At 48.7% G+C, this 21,024-nt stretch overlaps 1 long non-coding RNA gene across 2 annotated transcripts in view; it reads right to left on the bottom strand.

The window, feature by feature from the left end:
• The window catches only part of LOC134948546 (uncharacterized), a 57,913-nt gene extending 38,192 nt beyond the window's left edge, over positions 1–19,721 (bottom strand). The window contains exons 1-2 of one of the 2 annotated variants that reach the window (XR_010182971.1): positions 19,546–19,721; positions 544–713 (exon numbers count right to left, since the gene is read on the bottom strand). This is a non-coding gene — a long non-coding RNA (uncharacterized LOC134948546). The other variant, XR_010182972.1, reaches the window with a different exon arrangement.
• Positions 19,722–21,024: the final 1,303 nt, after the last annotated feature.

The raw sequence follows: 21,024 nt of genomic DNA, 5'->3' as shown, positions 1-21,024 counted from the left end.
TAGCTTCAGCTCCAGGTGAGAGAGGAGGGGATGGTGAATGAGGGGTTATATTAGTTTCAGCTCCAGGTGAGAGAGAGGAGGGGATGGTGAATGAGGGGTTATATTAGCTTCAGCTCCAGGTGAGAGAGGAGGGGATGGTGAATGAGGGGTTATATTAGCTTCAGCTCCAGGTGAGAGAGGAGGGGATGGTGAATGAGGGGTTATATTAGCTTCAGCTCCAGGTGAGAGAGGAGGGGATGGTGAATGAGGGGTTATATTAGTTTCAGCTCCAGGTGAGAGAGGAGGGGATGGTGAATGAGGGGTTATATTAGTTTCAGCTCCAGGTGAGAGAGGAGGGGATTGTGAATGAGGGGTTATATTAGCCTCAGCTGATACTGGAGATAATATGGAGGTGGAAGCAGCAGGATTGGGTGAGGGACTGAATGTGGAGAGATAAGAGGGAATACAGATTATAGATTGCACCAATGGGCACCCTAAATGGCAGCATGAATGTATTCTAATAGCATGACTAATGGTACAATGGGACTGGTGCCAGTTACTCACTGTGCCTTCCGCTCTCTGCTCAGCTGCTGCTGGTTATGCTGATCCAGCCTCTTCCTTATCTCCCTGCTAAGCTTCTCCTCCTGCCGCGCCAATGTCATTGCAGCACATCCAGCCAGGAGCCTCTGCCCCTCCCACTCAGTGTTCCGCGGCTTAACCTTTTCCTTCTTCCTCTGAAAAAGCAACATGTGATCATGAGGAAATAATACTTAGGAATATTTTATTGCCCGCCGCTAACCTATGACATGGGGCCACAGAGTAGTCCATGGTACATACCACATAATGCACAGCCATCAGGCGATGCATGTATCAGTAGGGGGTGATGGAGAGGGATCCAGAGCGTTAGCTACTGGAGACAAGCTCTGGAATGCTTCACACTGTTAGGATCTCCTGTTCTGTGCTGCCACGTCGCCATGGCAACCGGGAGGCAAGTGTTAGCGAAGTAACCTGAGCGCAGCTTATACTCCGGTCCGGGTTTTTACTGTGTAGTGGTTACAGGCTCTGTGCACGGCAGGGAATCCGGCGCTGGTTTTGTGCTCACAGTCTGTGAGGTCTGAGAGGGGTGTGGACAGCACCTGCTATATAAACCATTCTCTCAGGCTAGGCAAATGCTGCTGAATCTTTGTTTGTTAGTCAGTTCCAGAGAGTTAGCTAGTACTGTGTGACTTTGTATTTACTTGTTGCTTACTGCGAATAGGCCTTGGGATTCGGTACTTCATTCTGCCAATCCGGACCTAGCAGTAAGACTGGAGTCAGTTGTTTAACCTGCTGGGGTTCTTTTGCTATTCTGTGAACCCAGCAGGTTTGTGGCTGTACTCTCAGACTGAGGAAGCTGCCGATGCCCGTAGGCAGTGAAACGCGTCTCTTCACTTCACCTGCCAGTGACAACTTTACTTACCACTGCCGAGTATCAGGAGGAATTTGGATGTATCTCCGGATAGGGCTCACTACGAACGGTTAATCAGCACCAGAGCCGGGAGAACTACAGAATCAGTAACCTGAGGCGGAGTGGTAATTAAAACCTAACATGGCCATGTTTATATAAATTGTGACTTTATTCACTAATTCTACTGCTCCAAAAAGCTATGCATTACTAAATTATTGCTAACTGGATCAGCGTCACTTTAAAGTGAGGAGGGGGAGAAAGGAAAAAAATAAGAATTTACTTACCGATAATTCTATTTCTCATAGTCCGTAGTGGATGCTGGGGACTCCGTCAGGACCATGGGGAATAGCGGCACCGCAGGAGACAGGGCACAAAAAGTAAGCTTTTAGGATCACATGGTGTGTACTGGCTCCTCCCCCTATGACCCTCCTCCAAGCCTCAGTTAGGTACTGTGCCCGGACGAGCGTACACAATAAGGAAGGATCTTGAATCCCGGGTAAGACTCATACCAGCCACACCAATCACACCGTACAACTTGTGATTTGAACCCAGTTAACAGTATGATAACAACGAAGAAGCCTCTGAAAAGATGGCTCACAACAATAATAACCCGATTTTTGTAACAATAACTATGTACAAGTATTGCAGACAATCCGCACTTGGGATGGGCGCCCAGCATCCACTACGGACTATGAGAAATAGAATTATCGGTAAGTAAATTCTTATTTTCTCTAACGTCCTAGTGGATGCTGGGGACTCCGTCAGGACCATGGGGATTATACCAAAGCTCCCAAACGGGCGGGAGAGTGCGGATGACTCTGCAGCACCGAATGAGAGAACTCCAGGTCCTCCTTAGCCAGAGTATCAAATTTGTAAAATTTTACAAACGTGTTCTCCCCTGACCACGTAGCTGCTCGGCAAAGTTGTAATGCCGAGACCCCTCGGGCAGCCGCCCAAAATGAGCCCACCTTCCTTGTGGAGTGGGCATTTACAGATTTAGGCTGTGGCAGGCCTGCCACAGAATGTGCAAGTTGGATTGTGCTACAGATCCAACGAGCAATCGTCTGCTTAGACGCAGGAGCACCCATCTTGTTGGGTGCATACAGGATAAACAGCGAGTCAGATTTTCTGACTCCAGCCGTCCTTGAAATATATATTTTCAATGCTCTGACAACGTCCAGCAACTTGGAGTCCTCCAAGTCGCTAGTAGCCGCAGGCACCACAATAGGCTGGTTCAAGTGAAAAGCCGAAACCACCTTAGGCAGAAACTGAGGACGCGTCCGCAGTTCTACCCTGTCCGAATGGAAAATCAGATATGGGCTTTTGTACGATAAAGCCGCCAACTCTGATACTCTCCTGGCTGAAGCCAGGGCCAGTAGCATGGTTACTTTCCATGTAAGATACTTCAAATCTACCGATTTGAGCGGCTCAAACCAATGGGATTTGAGAAAATCCAAAACTACGTTGAGATCCCACGGTGCCACTGGAGGCACAATCGGGGGCTGTATATGTAGTACACCTTTGACAAAGGTTTGTACTTCAGGCACTGAAGCCAATTCTTTCTGGAAGAAAATCGATAAGGCCGAAATTTGAACCTTAATAGACCCCAATTTGAGGCCCATAGACAATCCTGCCTGCAGGAAATGTAGGAATCGACCCAATTGAAATTCCTCCGTTGGGGCCTTCTTGGCCTCACACCACGCAACATATTTTCTCCAAATGCGGTGATAATGTTGTGCGGTCACTTCCTTCCTGGCTTTAATCAAGGTAGGAATAACTTCCTCTGGAATGCCCTTTTCTTTTAGAATCCGGCGTTCAACCGCCATGCCGTCAAACGCAGTCGCGGTAAGTCTTGGAACATACAAGGTCCCTGCTGAAGCAGATCCCTTCTTAACGGTAGAGGCCACGGCTCTTCCGTGAGCATCTCTTGAAGTTCCGGGTACCAAGTCCTTCTCGGCCAATCCGGAGCCACGAGTATTGTTCTTACTCCCCGTAGCCGTATAATTCTCAGTACCTTTGGTATGAGAGGCAGAGGAGGAAACACATACACGGACTGGTACACCCACGGTGTTACCAGAGCGTCCACAGCTATTGCCTGAGGGTCTCTTGACCTGGCGCAATATCTGTCCAGTTTCTTGTTGAGGCGGGACGCCATCATGTCCACCTTTGGTTTTTCCCAACGGTTCACAATCATGTGGAAGACTTCTGGATGAAGTCCCCACTCTCCCGGGTGGAGGTCGTGTCTGCTGAGGAAGTCTGCTTCCCAGTTGTCCACTCCCGGAATGAACACTGCTGACAGTGCTATGACATGAATTTCCGCCCAGCGAAGAATCCTTGCAGCTTCTGTCATTGCTCTTCTGCTTCTCGTGCCGCCCTGTCTGTTTACGTGGGCGACTGCCGTGATGTTGTCCGACTGGATCAACACCGGCTGACCCTGAAGCAGCGGTTTTGCCAGGCTTAGAGCATTGTAAATCGCTCTTAGCTCCAGTATATTTATGTGAAGAGACGTCTCCAGGTTCGACCACACGCCCTGGAAGTTTCTTCCCTGTGTGACTGCTCCCCAGCCTCGTAGGCTGGCATCCGTAGTCACCAGGACCCAGTCCTGTATGCCGAATCTGCGGCCCTCTAACAGATGGGCACTCTGCAACCACCACAGAAGAGACACCCTTGTTCTTGGTGACAGTGTTATCCGCTGATGCATGTGCAGATGCGATCCGGACCATTTGTCCAGCAGATCCCACTGAAATATTCGTGCGTGGAATCTGCCGAATGGAATTGCTTCGTAAGAAGCCACCATCTTTCCCAGGACTCTTGTGCATTGATGTACTGACACATTTCCTGGTTTTAGGAGGTTCCTGACAAGTTTGGATAACTCCCTTGCTTTCTCCTTCGGGAGAAACACCTTTTTCTGAACAGTGTCCAGAATCATTCCCAGGAACAGCAGACGTGTCGTCGGGGTCAATTGAGATTTTGGAAGATTCAGAATCCACCCGTGTTGTTGAAGCACTACTTGGGTTAGTGCTACTCCGACTTCCAGCTGTTCTCTGGACCTTGCCCTTATCAGGAGATCGTCCAAGTAAGGGATAATTAATACGCCTTTTCTTCGTAGAAGAACCATCATTTCGGCCATTACCTTGGTAAAGACCCGAGGTGCCGTGGACAAACAAAACGGCAGCGTTTGAAACTGATAATGACAGTTTTGTATCACGAACCTGAGATACCCTTGGTGTGAAGGGTAAATTGGGACATGCAGATAAGCATCTTTTATGTCCAGGGACACAATGAAGTCCCCTTCTTCCAGATTCGCTATCACTGCTCTGAGTGACTCCATCTTGAACTTGAATTTCTGTATGTACAGGTTCAAGGATTTCAGATTTAGAATAGGTCTTACCGAACCGTCCGGCTTCGGTACCACAAATAGTGTGGAATAATACCCCTTTCCCTGTTGTAGGAGGGGTACCTTGACTATCACCTGCTGAGAATACAGCTTGTGAATGGCTTCCAATACCGTCGCCCTTTCTGAGGTATACGTTGGTAAAGCAGACTTTAGGAACCGGCGAGGGGGAGACTTTTCGAATTCCAACTTGTAACCCTGAGATACTACCTGCAGGATCCAAGGGTCCACCTGTGAGCGCGCCCACTGTGTGCTGAAAATCTTTAGTCGACCCCCCCACCGCCCCTGAGTCCGCTTGCACAGCCCCAGCGTCATGCTGAGGGCTTTGTAGAAGCCGGGGAGGGCTTCTGTTCGTGGGAAGTAGTTGCTTGCTGCACCCTCTTACCCCTTCCTTTGCCTCTGGGCAAATATGACTGTCCTTTTGCCCGCTTGTTCTTATAGGAACGAAAGGACTGCGGCTGAAAAGACGGTGTCTTTTTCTGTTGGGAGGTGACCTGGGGTAAAAAAGTGGATTTTCCGGCTGTTGCCGTGGCCACCAGATCCGATAGACCGACCCCAAATAATTCCTCTCCTTTATACGGCAATACTTCCATATGCCGTTTGGAATCCGCATCACCTGACCACTGTCGCGTCCATAAACTTCTTCTGGCAGATATGGACATCGCACTTACTCTCGATGCCAGAGTGCAAATATCCCTCTGAGCATCTCGCATATAAAGAAAAGCATCCTTTAATTGCTCTATAGTCAATAAAATACTGTCCCTATCCAGGGTATCAATATTTTCAGTCAGGGAATCCGACCACACCACCCCAGCACTGCACATCCAGGCTGAGGCTATTGCTGGTCGCAGTATAACACCAGTATGTGTGTATATACTCTTCAGGGTAGTTTCCAGCCTCCTATCAGCTGGATCCTTGAGGGCGGCCGTATCAGGAGACGGTAACGCCACTTGTTTTGATAAGCGTGTGAGCGCCTTATCCACCCTAGGGGGTGTTTCCCAGCGCGCCCTAACCTCTGGTGGGAAAGGGTATAATGCCAATAACTTCTTTGAAATTAGCAGTTTTCTATCGGGGTTAACCCACGCTTCATCACACACGTCATTCAATTCCTCTGATTCTGGAAAAGCTACAGGTAGTTTTTTCACACCCCACATAATACCCCCCTTTGAGGTACCTGCAGTATCAGAGATATGCAAAGCCTCCTTCATTGCCGTGATCATATAACGTGTGGCCCTATTGGAAAATACGTTTCTTCACCGTCGACACTAGATTCATCTGTGTCGGTACCTGTGTCGACTGACTGAGGTAAGGGACGTTTTACAGCCCCTGACGGTGCCTGAGACGCCTGGACAGGTACTAACTGGTTTTCCGGCCGTCTCATGTCGTCAACTGACTTTTGCAGCGTGCTAACATTATCACGTAATTCCATAATTAAAGCCATCCATTCCGGTGTCGACTCCCTAGGGGGTGACATCACCATTACCGGCAATTGCTCCGCCTCCACACCAACATCGTCCTCATACATGTCGACACACACGTACCGACACACAGCAGACACACAGGGAATGCTCTTATCGAAGACAGGACCCCACTAGCCCTTTGGGGAGACAGAGGGAGAGTTTGCCAGCACACACCAAAGCGCTATAAAAATGTATATAAACAACCCTAAAAGGTGTTGTTTCTGTTATATGCGCTTAATATATAAAAATATTGCCAAAATATGCCCCCCTTCTCTGTTTTACCCTGTTTCTGTAGTGCAGTGCAGGGTAGAGTCCTGGGAGCCTTCCTCACAGCGGAGCTGAGCAGGAAAATGGCGCTGTGTGCTGAGGAGAATAGGCCCCGCCCCCTAAAACGGCGGGCTCTTCTCCCGGAGTTTGCGATATATGGCAGGGGTTAAATACATCCATATAGCCTCAAGGGCTATATGTGATGTATTTTAGCCATAGAAAAAGGTATTATACATTGCTGCCCAGGGCGCCCCCCCCAGCGCCCTGCACCCTCAGTGACCGCTGGTGTGAAGTGTGCCGACAACAATGGCGCACAGCTGCAGTGCTGTGCGCTACCTTATGAAGACAAAGTCTTCTGCCGCCTGTTTCCGGACCTCTGGACCTCTTCAACTTCGGCATCTGCAAGGGGGGTCGGCGGCACGGCTCCGGGACCGGACTCCATGGCTGGGCCTGTGTTCGATCCCTCTGGAGCTAATGGTGTCCAGTAGCCTAAGAAGCAAATCCATCCTGCACGCAGGTGAGTTCACTTCTCTCCCCTAAGTCCCTCGTAGCAGTGAGCCTGTTGCCAGCAGGACTCACTGAAAATAAGAAACCTAAAAAACTTTTTCTAAGCAGCTCTTTATGAGAGCCACCTAGATTGCACCCTGCTCGGACGGGCACAAAAACCTAACTGAGGCTTGGAGGAGGGTCATAGGGGGAGGAGCCAGTACACACCATGTGATCCTAAAAGCTTACTTTTTGTGCCCTGTCTCCTGCGGAGCCGCTATTCCCCATGGTCCTGACGGAGTCCCCAGCATCCACTAGGACGTTAGAGAAAAAGCTATTGGATAATACACGGACTGTGTGTGGTAAATGCAAATCCTTTCCACCTATGATATATCTCACTTAGTGTCATAATATCCAGCTCAAGATTACAACTATTTCAAGACATGATTTAGCAGAGAACCGAGTGGAAATAAGTAACCAAACCACGGACTCAGCTGCTGTAACCTTTGTAGCAATTAAATGCAACATTAGGATTCATTGTAACCATTGTATCTTCTTTGCACTAAAAGGGCTAGCAAAATTGTTATAAGGAGCAGAGCATTGAATGTTTTATTATATGCAATATGAAATATTAATGTGGTTTTAGTAATTTTATTTGTAAATTTGTTGTCAAAGCAAGTGAAAGATTTTTTATTAGTTTCGGTACTATAATAATACTAGTGAAAATTTTATTATTGAGATAAAAATTTATCAATAAATTTATTATAATAAGAAATCTGCAAGCGCTGTCTGTAGTTCTTTTGTTTTTACTCTCAGACCTGCTTGCTTAATCCTCCCTCACTGTGCAGGGCGTCCAGGTGTCAGTTTAGTGGCAGTAAGCTGAACCTGTGCCCTGCAAGTGGGGGTTAGGATTGTGGATACTCTCCTTGTGTCTATGGCCCTCATTCCGAGTTGATCGGTCGCAAGGCGAATTTAGCAGAGTTACACACGCTAAGCCGCCGCCTACTGGGAGTGAATCTTAGCTTCTTAAAATTGCGACCGATGTATTCGCAATATTGCGATTACTAACTACTTAGCAGTTTCAGAGTAGCTCCAGACTTACTCTGCCTGTGCGATCAGTTCAGTGCTTGTCGTTCCTGGTTGACGTCACAAACACACCCAGCGTTCGCCCAGGCACTCCCACCGTTTCCCCGGCCACTCCTGCGTTTTTTCCGGAAACGGTAGCGTTTTCAGCCACACGCCCCTGAAACGCTGTGTTTCCGCCCAGTAACACCCATTTCCTGTCAATCACATTACGATCGCCGGAGCGAAGAAAAAGCCGTGAGTAAAAATACTATCTTCATAGTAAAGTTACTTGGCGCAGTCGCAGTGCGAACATTGCGCATGCGTACTAAGCGGATTTTCACTGCGATGCGATGAAAAATACCGAGCGAACAACTCGGAATGAGGGCCTATATTTCTATCTCTGACCAAGGAGTTTATTCCCACACCCGTTGGTAACCCTTTGGGGTTTTTTCTGTTGCTCTTAGCAACATCATTTCGGGTGCTCCACATGTTAAATCACTACATCTTGCTTCATTGTCCGCTCTATTCCATCTGAGCATTCCTGACACTAGGGAGACACCCAATTCCTGAGCCTTTGGGCTTCCCCGTTCACTTTGTGTTTATTAGTTATTCCATCACCTCCTGTGTATGTTGTGTTATACTGTCTGTGAGTTTGTTTGCTTCGCATCCCTCTCTGTTCATACACCGGTATACTCCTGTTAGCACTGGTGTGCGTAACACACATGCTGGAACATGGTAAATCTGACAGTGTAGCAGCCTCTATAGAAACCTGTTTTTGTGGGGGACATCCCACAAATAGTTTAATACATATGCCCCATAGTGGTATCACACATGAGAGATCATTATAGTACAGAAAGAAATTTGGGCCCATTAGCGCTAGTAACACCGTCGCGTCACATGCACAGTGTGACTTAAATGAATGCGAAGCTGGATGATAATTGCTCAACAACAGAAAAATCCGCTTTGTGTACAGCTCCGAATCAGGCCTTAGTACATATGTAACTATAGAGTAAAAAGGGGGACGGCACCGAAACTGCCCCAGTGCTGTCACACTGATCCCCTGACCTTATACCCGCCCTAGTACTGTCTCACTGATCCACTGACCCATCCTGCCGCAGTACTGTTTAACTGATCCCCTGACCCTACCTGCCCCGGCATTGTCACACTGATCCCCTGACCCTTCCTGCCCCAGTGCTGTCACACTGATCCCCTGACCCTACCTGCCCCGTACTGTCACACTGATCCCCTGACCCTACCTGCCCCGTACTGTCACACTGATCCCCTGACCCTACCTGCCCCGGTACTGTCACACTGATCCCCTGACCCTTCCTGCCCCAGTACTGTCACACTGATCCCCTGACCCTACCTGCCCCGGTACTGTCACACTGATCCCCTGACCCTTCCTGCCCCAGTACTGTCACACTGATCCCCTGACCCTACCTGCCCCAGTACTATCACACTGATCCCCTGATATTCTACCTGCCCCAGTACTATCACACTGATCCCCTGATCTTATACCCGCCCCAGTACTGTCACACTGATCCCCGGTCCCTTCCTGCCCCAGTACTGTCACACTGATCCCCTGACCTTATACCCACCCCAGTACTGTCACACTGATCCCCGGTCCCTTCCTGCCGCAGTACTGTCACACTGATCCCCTGCCCCTTCCTGCCCCAGTACTGTCACACTGATCCCCGGTTCCTTCCTGCCGCAGTACTGTCACACTGATCCCCTGACCCTTCCTACCCCAGTACTGTCACACTGATCCCCTGACCCTACCTGCCCCGGTACTGTCACACTGATCCCCGGTCCCTTCCTGCCCCAGTACTGTCACACTGATCATCTGACCTTATACCCGCCCCAGTACTGTCACACTGATCCCCGGTCCCTTCCTGCCGCAGTACTGTCACACTGATCCCCTGACCCTTCCTGCCCCAGTACTGTCACACTGATCCCCGGTTCCTTCCTGCCGCAGTACTGTCATACTGATCCCCTGACCCTTCCTGCCCCAGTACTGTCACACTGATCCTTTGACCTTATACCCGCCCCAGTACTGTCACACTGATCCCCGGTCCCTTCCTGCCGCAGTACTGTCACACTGATCCCCGGACCCTTCCTGCCCCCGTACTGTCACACTGCTCTCCTGACCCTTCCTGCCCCAGTACTGTCACACTGATCCCCTGACCCTACCTGCCCCAGTACTATCATACTGATCCCCTGATCTTCTACCCGCCCCAGTACTGTCACACTGATCCCCTGATCTTCTACCTGCCCCAGTACCGTCACACTGATCCCCTGACCTTATACCCGCCCCAGTACTGTCACACTGATCCCCGGTCCCTTCCTGCCGCAGTACTGTCACACTGATCCCCTGCCCCTTCCTGCCCCAGTACTGTCACACTGATCCCCGGTTCCTTCCTGCCGCAGTACTGTCATACTGATCCCCTGACCCTTCCTACCCCAGTACTGTCACACTGATCCCCTGACCCTACCTGCCCCTGTACTGTCACACTGATCCCCGGTCCCTTCCTGCCCCAGTACTGTCACACTGATCCCCGGTCCCTTCCTGCCCCAGTACTGTCACACTGATCCCCTGACCTTATACCCGCCCCAGTACTGTCACACTGATCCCCGGACCCTTCCTGCCCCCGTACTGTCCCAATGATCCCCATTCACTATTGAAACTAAAACAGACACACTGTCCAGGGCACAGTAAAATGCTCCCACATGTCAAAAGAAAGCCCCCAAAAATAAATAAAATGGTAATATGGTCTTTGTAAGGTTTCCTCTGACAGCTAAAAATACCTACTGGCAAGTCCATTGGCTTCTGACTAAAGAGTAGACTAATCTTACACATGGTACACACTAGATGATTTGTGTGAAGAATCTAAAATAAAACTTTACCAGAAAAGCTCAGGAGAGCTCCCCTAGCTGTGACCGGCTCCTCTGGGCACATTTTCTAAACTGAGTCTGGTAAGGGGCATAGAGGGAGGAACCAGCCCACACTCTCAAACTCTTAAAGTGCTAATGGCTCCTGGTGGACCCGTCTATACCCCATGGTACTAATGTGGACTCCAGCATCATCTAGGACGTAAGAGAAATACCTACTGGCAAGTCCATTGGCTTCTGACTAAAGAGTAGACTAATCTTACACACTAGATGATTTGTGGTACAATCACGGTGCCAGCAAATACTCTGCATGACTATCATGTAGTGTGTACAAATCCTTGCTTCATGAATTGCGTGGCCGCATCTTTCCATCTGAGGTGCTGCACACCAGATGGCATGATGAGACGTACATTGCAGTGAGGTTAATTTCCCATCATTCCCTGCAGTAAAATGTGAGGAGCGGAAATTGCATGCCCAGCTTCAGCCTCCTAAAGCCTCTGAATTGATTAAAATGTGTATATTATAAACCACATAACTATAAATGTATACAGACTAATATAAAGTCTATATACATATTTTAATCAATTCAGAGGATTTGGGAGGCTGGAGTTGGGCTTACAATTGCCGCTCCTTACACTGCAGACTTAATAATGTGAAAAGGAGACTATGGGGGTCATTCCGAGATGATTGCTCGCTAGCTACTTTTTGCAGCCGTGTAAACGCCTGTGCAGCCGAGCAGTACAAAAAACAGTTTGTGCAGTTTCTGAGTAGGTATGAACTTACTCAGCCGCTGCAATAACTTCAGCCTGTCCGGTCCCGGAATTGACGTCAGACACCCTCCCTGAAAACGGTTGGACACGCCTGCATTTTTCCAAACACTCCCAGAAAACGGTCAGTTGACACCCACTAACGCCCTCTTCCTGTCAATCTCCTTGCGATCGGCTGTGCGAATGGATTCTTTGTTAAATCCATCGCTCAGCAACGATCCGCTTTGTACCCGTACGCTGCGCCTGCGCATTGTGGTGCATAGGCATGCACAGTAGTGACCTGATCGCAGTGCAGCGAAAAATCCTAGCGTGCGATCAGGTCGGAATGACCCCTATTTGCATTGGTAAGTAAATCATGGATGAGAATGTTCAGGAGGAAAAACAGAAGGCTTTGTTTACTAAGTTCCGAAAACAAAGCCTTGTAGCACTTTGCAGGAACAGACGTTATCACAACCGCTGTTCCTGTGACGTTTTATGCTGAGTAGCCTGATAAAATAAGATTTTAAACCTACCGGTAAATCTATTTCTCCTAGTCCGTAGAGGATGCTGGGGACTCCGTAAGGACCATGGGGTATAGACGGGCTCCGCAGGAGATAGGGCACCTAAAAAGAACTTTGACTATGGGTGTGCACTGGCTCCTCCCTCTATGCCCCTCCTCCAGACCTCAGTTAGAGAACTGTGCCCAGAGGAGATGGACAATACAAGGCAGGATTTAGCAATCCAAGGGCAAGATTCATACTAGCCCACACCAATCATACCATGTAACCTGGAACATACATAACCAGTTAACAGTATAAACAAAACAACAGTAACGGTCCAAGACCGATGTCAACTGTAACATAACCCTTATGTAAGCAACAACTATATACAAGTCTTGCAGAGTTTCCGCACTGGGACAGGCGCCCAGCATCCTCTACGGACTAGGAGAAATAGATTTACCAGTAGGTTTAAAATCTTATTTTCTCTTACGTCCTAGAGGATGCTGGGGACTCCGTAAGGACCATGGGGTTTATACCAAAGCATCCAATCGGGCGGGAGAGTGCGTATGACTCTGCAGCACCGACTGAGCAAACGCTAGGTCCTCATCAGCCAGGGTATCAAACTTGTAGAATTTAGCAAAAGTGTTTGACCCCGACCAAGTCGCCGCTCGGCAAAGTTGTAAAGCCGAGACGCCTCGGGCAGCCGCCCAAGAAGAGCCCACCTTCCTAGTGGAATGGGCCTTTACCGAATTTGGTAACGGCAATCCAGCCATAGAATGAGCCTGCTGAATCGTGTTACAGATCCAGCGAGCAATAGTCTGCTTCGAAGCAGGAGCGCCAATCTTATTGGCCGCATACAGGACAAACAGGGCCTCTGTTTTCCTAATTCTAGCCGTCCTGGCTACATACATTTTTAAGGCCCTGACTACGTCCAGGGATCTGGAATCCTCCAGGTCACTTGTAGCCACAGGCACCACAATAGGTTGATTTATATGGAACGAAGAAACCACTTTAGGCAAAAATTGTGGACGTGTCCTCAATAAAGCTCGATCCACATGAAAAATCAAGTAGGGGCTCTTGTGTGACAAAGCCGCCAACTCTGACACTCACCTTGCTGATGCTAAGGCCAACAACATGACCACCTTCCGGGTAATAAATTTCAACTCAACCTTGTTAAGCGGTTCAAACCAGTGTGATTTTAGGAACTGCAACACCACGTTCAGGTCCCATGGTGCCACTGGAGGCACAAAGGGGGGCTGGATGTGCAGCACTCCCTTTACAAACGTCTGGACTTCTGGAAGAGAAGCCAATTCCTTCTTAAAGAAAATCGAGAGGGACGAAATCTGTACCTTAACAGAGCCTAATTTCAGGTCCATATCCACTCCTGTCTGTAGGAAGTGGAGAAGACGACCCAGATGAAAATCTTCCGTAGGTGCATTCTTGATCTCACACCAAGACACATACTTTCGCCAGATACGGTGATAATGTTTTATCGTCACCTCCTTCCTAGCCTTTATTAACGTAGGCATGACCTCTTCCGGAATCCCCTTTTTTGCTAGGATTCGGCGTTCAACCGCCATGCCGTCAAACGTAACCGCGGTAAGTCTTGAAATACACAGGGCCCCTGCTGCAACAGGTCTTCCCTCAGAGGAAGAGGCCAGGGGTCTCCTGTGAGCATCTCTTGTAGATCCGAGTACCAAGCCCTTCGAGGCCAGTCTGGGACAACGAGTATCGTCTGTACTCTTCTTCGTCTTATGATCCTCAACACTTTCGTGATGAGAGGAAGAGGAGGAAACACATAGACCGATTTGAACACCCACGGTGTTACCAGAGTGTCCACTGCTATTGCCTGACGGTCCCGAGACCTGGCGCAGTACCTCTGAAGTTTTTGTTGAGACGTGACGCCATCATGTCTATTTGAGGAGTTCCCCAAAGACGTGTTACGTCTGCAAAGACTTCTTGATGAAGTCCCCACTGTCCTGGATGGAGATCGTGTCTGCTGAGGAAGTCTGCTTCCCAGTTGTCCACTCCCGGAATGAAGACAGCTGACAGAGCGCTTACATGATTTTCCGCCCAGCAAAGGATCCTTGTGGCCTCCGCCATTGCGACTCTGCTTTTTGTCCCGCCTTGGCGGTTCACATGAGCCACTGCTGTGACATTGTCTGATTGAATCAGAACTGGTAGGTTTCGAAGAAAATTCTCTGGTTGTCGAAGGCCGTTGTAAATGGCCCTGAGTTCCAACACATTGATGTGTAGACAGGACTCCTGGTCTGACCACAGACCCTTAAAATGTTTTCCCTGTGTGACCGCTCCCCATCCTCGGAGGCTCGCGTCCATGGTAACCAGGATCCAATCCTGAATACCGAACCTGCGACCCTCCAGGAGGTGAGCACTTTGCAATCACCACAGGAGGGACACTCTGGTCCCTGGGGACAGAGTTATTGTCCGATGTAAGTGCAGATGGGACCCGGACCACTTGTCCAGAAGGTCCCATTGAAAAGTCCTTGCATGGAACCTGCCGAAGGGAATGGCCTTGTAGGCCGCCACCATTTTCCCCAGAACTCAGGGCATTGGTGAACTGACACCTTTTTCGGTTTTAGCAGTTCTCTGACCATGTTCTGGATGTCTTGGGCTTTCTCTATTGGGTGGAAGACCTTCATTTGTTCCGTATCCAGTATCATACCTAGGAACGGCAGTCGAGTTGTCGTAATCAACTGTGACTTCGGTAGATTTAGAATCCAACCGTGTTGCTGGAGCACTCTCCGAGAGAGCGCCACACTGCTCAGCAATTTCTCTCTTGATCTTGCTTTTATCAGGAGATCGTCCAAGTATGGGATAATTGTGACACCATGCTTGCGCAGGAACACCATCATTTCCGCCATTATCTTGGTGAAAATCCTCGGGGCCGTGGAAAGTCCAAACGGCAACGTCTGAAATTGGTAATGACAATCCTGTACAGCGAATCTCAGGTATTCCTGATGGGGGGCATATATAGGGACATGAAGGTACGCATCCTTTATGTCCAGAGACACCATAAACTCCCCCTCCTCCATGTTGGCTATTATAGCTCTGAGTGATTCCATTTTGAATTTTAATCTTTTTATGTACAGGTTTAGGGATTTCAGATTCAAAATCGGTCTGACCGAACCGTCCGGTTTCGGGACCACAAATAGGGTTGAGTAGTAACCTCTTCCCTGCTGTTGCAGGGGAACCTTGATTATGACTTGCTGTATACACAGCATTTGAATTGCAGCTAACACTACATCCCTTTCCTATGTGGAAGCTGGTAGAGCCGATTTGAAAAATCGGCGCCGGGGCACGTCCTCGAATTCCAGTTTGTAACCCTGGGAAACTATTTCCAGCACCCAGGGATTCAGGTCCGAACTGACCCAGGCCTGACTGAAAAGTCGAAGACGTGCCCCCACCGGTGCGGACTCCCTCAGGGGAGCCCCAGCGTCATGCTGTGGGTTTTGAAGCAGCCGGGGAGGACTTTTGTTCCTGGGCACCTGCCGAAGCAGGTGCTCTCTTGCCTCTGCCCTTACCTCTGGCGAGGAAAGAGGATCACGACCTCTTTTGGACTTGTGCGACCGAAAGGACTGCATCTGAGAGGGTGTTACTTTCTTTTGTTGTTGGGGAATATATGGTAAAAAATTTGATTTACCTGCTGTAGCTGTGGAAACCAGGTCCATCAGCCCATCCCCAAACAATACATCTCCCTTATAGGGTAGTACTTCCATATGTTTCTTGGAATCCGCATCACCCGTCCATTGGCGAGTCCATAAGGATCTTCTCGTTGAGATAGCCATGGCATTGGCCCTAGAAGCTAGCAATCCAATGTCCCTTTGAGCATCCCTCATATATAAGACTGCGTCTTTTATATGGGCTAGAGTTAGGAATATAGTATCCTTATCCATATTATCAAATTGATCTGTCAGCTCATCTGTCCAAGCTGCAATTGCGCTACACACCCATGCCGACGCAATCGTCGGTCTTAGCACAGCACCCGTATGAGAATAAATACCCTTTAAGGTAGTTTCTTGCCTGCGATCTGCTGGGTCTTTAAGGACCGCTGTGTCAGGAGACGGTAGCGCCACTTTCTTGGATAAGCGCGTCAGGGCCTTGTCCACAGTGGTGGGTAATTCCCAAATCTCCCTGTCCTGCTTAGGGAAAGGGTATGCCATAAAAATTATTTTGGGGATCTGCGGTCTCTTATCCGGAGTCTCCCAAGCTTTTCCAAAGAACTAATTTAATTCATGAGATGTGGGAAAATTAATAATCTGTTTCTTTTCCTTAAACATGTGTACCCTTGTGTCGGGGACCGAGGGTTCATCCACAATATGCAAGACATCCATTATTGCCACAATCATACCCTGAATAGTTTTAGTCACCCTAGGGTGCAATTTTACTTCGTCATAGTCGACACTGGAATCTGAATCCGTGTCGGTAGTAGTGTCTTGTGTTAAGGGACGCTTTTGAGACCCCGACGGGTCCTGTGAGTCGGTTCAATCTGAGGATTGACCGCCTGATGTCCCCCCTAAACCAGCCTTATCAAGCCTCTTATGTAAAGATGCCACACTTGCATGCATCGTATGCCACATGTCCATCCAATCAGGAGTCGGCACAGCCGACGGGGACACACCACTCATTTGCTCTACCTCTTCCTTTGAGAAGCCTTCCGCCTCAGACATGTCGACCCACACGTACCGACACCTCACACACACACAGGTATTTACCTATAAGGGGACAAAACCCCAAACAGGCCCTTAGGAGAGACAGAGAGTTAGAGTATGCCAGTACACACCAAGCACTTAAAAACACTGGAATATACAACCAGATAGCGCTTTTATATGTTTATAATCGTAATCTCCACTCACTGCGTCGCCAAAGTGCCCCCCTCCTCCTTTTTCCAACCTGTGAAGCTCAGCAGGGGAGAGAACAGGGAGCCAGCGTTTTCCTCATGCAGCCTCTGTGGAGAAAATGGCGCTACCAAGAAAGTGGCGCTACCGTCTCCTGACACAGCGGTCCTTAAGCCCCGCCCACCCGATGGCGGGCTTCGGTCCTTTCATCATATATTAATATTATGGCGGCGGTCCTCGGATTTACTGTCCCCCAGCCTAATCCACCTTATATATGGCCAAAACGAGGTTTATTGCTGCCCAGGGCGCCCCCCCCCTGCGCCCTGCACCCTTCAGTGCCTACATTGTGTGTGTGACAGGGAGCAATGGCGCGCAGCTTACCGCTGCGCGCTTACCTCATGAAGATCTGATGTCTTCTGCCGCCTGAAGTCTTTTCCTCAATACTCACCCGGCTTCTATCTTCGGCATCTGTGAGGAGGACGGTGGCGGCGCGGCTCCGGGACGAACCCCAGGTGAGACCTGTGTTCCGACTCCCTCTGGAGCTAATGGTGTCCAGTAGCCTAGAAGCAGTGCCCAACTTTACAAGCCAGCTCTGTTTCTCTCTCCTCAGTCCCACGATGCAGGGAGCCTGTTGACAACAGGACTCCCTGAAAATAAAAAACCTAACAAAATTCTTTTTCCACAGAAAACTCTGGAGAGCTCTCTGCAGTGCACCCATTCTCCTCTGGGCACAAGATCTAACTGAGGTCTGGAGGAGGGGCATAGAGGGAGGAGCCAGTGGACACCCATAGTCAAAGTTCTTTTTAGGTGCCCTATCTCCTGCGGAGCCCGTCTATACCCTATGGTCCTTACGGAGTCCCCAGCATCCTCTAGGACGTAAGAGAAAAAAGTGTTAAACATATTTTTTAGTGTAGATATTGCCTGATAGATAATGATGGAGGCAATATCGACTTTCTTGCTGAATAGAACCCAATGTATCAGTCAGTCATGAGATTGGCAGGACGTCAGAGTGTGTACCCAGCATTAGTTTGTGCATCTGAATGGAAATTAGATTGTAAGCTCTCATGAAGCAGGGACTGATGTGAGCTCGTAAACATTCTCTGTCAAGCACTGCATAATATGTTATATGTCAGTATTACCCATTATTTGTTTATAGCCTATAAAATAATTTTCATTTTATAGTCAACTTTAACATTCCCGTAAAAGGGACACTTTGTGTCACACAGATTTAAATTGAAGGATTTGACTGTAAAAATAATTTTGTTAGTTTCCAACACAAATATTACCTTTGTCTATAAATTTGGGTAAGTTTACAACATTTTCCTCACAATCACAGTCCACACTGCAATAGGTTTCCTCTGTCTGGGTTGGGGATGGTTGACCGGTGCTGGGGATCCCGGCGTTCAGCATACCGACAGCGGGACCCAGGCAGCAGATTGCCGGCGGGGAGGGGAGCGCTATGATGCCCCTTGTGGTTAGTCGGCATGCCGACTGTTGGGATTTAGAGGTGTCGGGGTGTAGCCGTCGGTATTGTGTGTCGTGGACACCCATGACTGGGAATGGTCCCTGTTAGTTGGCATGGCGACTGTCGGGATTTAGAGGGTCCGGGATGTAGCTGTCGGTATTGTGACCGCCGGGTCTCCTGACCGCCGATCACATAACTACATCCCCTCTGTCCTGCTTGTGCTGTATTCTGCTATGTTCACATTAAACATACGGAATGTATTCTGTACTAGTTTGTGCTACAGATCACTATAAAGGACAACTATGGATTCCCTGCTTCTATTTACCTCAGCTCCCATATTTTCTAAACCCGTCTCCTAAAATGGACGGCTAACCTCCAGCTGTCGCCATTCACAAACAATTCACTTACACCCTACTTGATGGAGATTTGTGGTCAGAATGCTGTAGAAACACATTGGCAAAGCCGATCAGGTGCAGCAGAACCATCTATAGATGCCGCACATTACACACTTCCATCACATCAGAACCTTATTGGGTTTCTCATCTCTTCAGTGTAATGTGAGATATGAATAAGGTAAAGGCACACGGCTACATTCATTCTGCATATGAAATCATTACCTCACATGGCTTATTGGTGTGAAGGCTGTCCTCTATGTAAGCACTCTGACACCCGGCATGGCATGCACAGTGGCTGCACGTTACAGCAGAAATACCATCATCGCCAATAGCCTTAATTATATGTAACTATATTCTGGGTAGATGCTGGTTACATTGAATAAGGAACATCGTGCAAGAAGCAGGGTCACATCAGTGGCTGGAAGAATGACTCCATTCATCTCCATTACTACATGTTACAGAGACGGTGCAGAGCCTGGCACATATAGGGCACTATACAGCCTCACCCCATCCCCTCACTGGCACCAGGTGCACAGCCTATGCCGCAGCGCACACTGATTACGCAGCACACATCCCATCATTATATATATACACACTAGCGCTATACAGAGGGATAGCCGGAGCTCCCACTACAGCTCCCCACACTTGTGCGATGCTGCCACGTCACCTCCCGGGGCACACTCCGTCATACTGTACGGGGAGGACGGAGAAGGAAGCCGCGATCATGTATCATATGCCCGGCTCCCGCTCTGCCAGTCCCTGGCGCTGTCTCTGTTGAGGACCCTTGTGAGGGAGTGAGGGCTGCCCGGGTCACTGCCCGTCTGTTCAGAAAGAAAAGAGAAGTCACTGCTTGGGGAGTGAAGCAGAGCCAGGACCGGAGGTGCAGCCAGCGGACCAGGACTTCGTAGAAGACCACCGTCATTACAAGCACAAGCGGAGAAGCAGCGTCGGCTAGTGACGGGAATCGCAGGCACCACGGTAGACACCTCGCGCAATCGAGCATCAGGACCTCCAGCAAGCCCCATGTAGCAGCCAGCTGCAAGAAGAGACTAGATCCCCCTCAGTTTCAGTAACTGAAGAGGAACTAGCCTATGTATTATAAGCCCTCTATTTCCCCTTCTGTTTATGTACGTTTTTACGGAAGGGGAACTAGACACTATAAAAGTAGGGACTAGAGCCCCTTCTGTTTCAGTAACTGAAGAGGAACTAGATTATTTATTATAAACCCTCTATTTCCCCTTCTGTTTATGTATGTTTTTGCCCCCTGCTGTACAGATGCAGAATTAGAAGTGGATCTAGCTCATTGTGTATAAAAACAATAATTCCACTTCAGTTAATGTTACAGCTACATTTACTGCAAGGGAAATAGCATACGCCCCCTACAGGTCAGGAATGGAATTAGAAGTGGATCTAGCTCATTGTGTATAAAAACAATAATTCCACTTCAGTTAATGTTACAGCTACATCTACTGCACGGGAAATAGCATACGCCACCTACAGGTCAGGAACGGAATTAGAAGTGGATCTAGCTCACTGTCTATAAAAACAATAATTCCACTTCAGTTAATGTTACAGCTACATTTACTGCACGGGAAATAGCATACGCCACCTACAGGTCAGGAACGGAATTAGAAGTGGATCTAGCTCACTGTCTATAAAAACAATAATTCTCCCTCAGTTAATGTTACAGCTACATTTACTGTACGAGAAATAGCATACGCCACCTACAGGTCAGGAATGGAATTAGAAGTGGATCTAGCTCACTGTCTATAAAAACAATAATTCCACTTCAGTTAATGTTACAGCTACATTTACTGCACGGGAAATAGCATACGCCACCTACAGGTCAGGAACGGAATTAGAAGTGGATCTAGCTCACTGTCTATAAAAACAATAATTCCCCCTCAGTTAATGTTACAGCTACATTTACTGTACGAGAAATAGCATATGCCACCTACAGGTCAGGAACGGAATTAGAAGTGGATCTAGCTCACTGTCTATAAAAACAATAATTCCACTTCAGTTAATGTTACAGCTACATTTACTGTACGAGAAATAGCATATGCCACCTACAG

Source organism: Pseudophryne corroboree, chromosome 8 (assembly GCF_028390025.1).
Source record: "Pseudophryne corroboree isolate aPseCor3 chromosome 8, aPseCor3.hap2, whole genome shotgun sequence".
In the NCBI taxonomy this organism is placed as follows: domain Eukaryota; kingdom Metazoa; phylum Chordata; class Amphibia; order Anura; family Myobatrachidae; genus Pseudophryne; species Pseudophryne corroboree.
This window is presented reverse-complemented; position numbering and strand designations above follow the sequence as displayed.